Consider the following 976-nt stretch of genomic DNA (forward strand, 5'->3'; position numbering starts at 1 on the left):
TTACAGCTTCCCCCGATTACCGCATTAACCCCTCGTTCATATGTCTCTCCTCAAGCCGGTGGTGCTGGCCGCTCCAGGAGTCTGAGGTGCGGGAGGTTCCTCCGCCCTCGATGTACATCGAGGGGCCCCGGCGTACTCCGTCCGTTCCATCCTGGATTCGAGGCGTCGGCGAGGGACCTTCAGTACTCGTGGGTGGAGGGGTATGGTCCGGAGGAGAGGTGCTGGGTTCTGGTGCGAACTGTCACGACTTCCGCCGAAGTCGCCCCTCTCCTTGTTCGGGCGGTTTCGGCGCTCGACGTCACCGGCTTTCTAGCCATCGCCGCTCCATTTTTCATTGATCCATTTGTTTTGTCTGTTCTTGCTGCACACCTGGTTTTCATTCCCCAATCACACTACATGTATTTATTCCTCTGTTCCCCTCATGTCTTTGTGTGGACATACAGATTACAATTTTAGAAACTAATGACCAGAAGAGAAGCTGTATAGTATCTATTATAGACAAATAGTCTACCAAAGAATTAAAAGCAGAAACATAGGCTTATCTAAAAAGGCCTGTCAACAAAATAAATCACTCTGACATCTGACTGTACTGGCATTCTCTATATTTTTGGTTTAGGTCGAGTGCAGGCCTCAGGTGGGTGCGGATGAAGAAACACCACCCGCTAGATGATCTTGTGGTCGGAACAATTTCAGAACCAAGCCGTGATGCAACTGGTCAGCAACGCTCTTGATGGTGCAGCGGTAGTATGGGAGGACAGAATTACTTCAGCCGCCTTAGGAAGTAGAGTTGCGCCCTCTTGACAAGAGTGGTGAAGATGTTGGTCCATGTCAAGTCCTTTGTGATGTGACACCACAATGCAGTTCACGGACCTCCTCCATGTAGGCTGACTCGTCGTTGTTGGTTATCAGGACTACAACCGTGGTGTCGTCAGCAAACTTGATATGCGAGTTGGTGTCAGATAAACCAACGCAGTTC

This window comes from Salvelinus sp. IW2-2015, unplaced genomic scaffold (assembly GCF_002910315.2).
Source record: "Salvelinus sp. IW2-2015 unplaced genomic scaffold, ASM291031v2 Un_scaffold5515, whole genome shotgun sequence".
NCBI lineage: Eukaryota > Metazoa > Chordata > Actinopteri > Salmoniformes > Salmonidae > Salvelinus > Salvelinus sp. IW2-2015.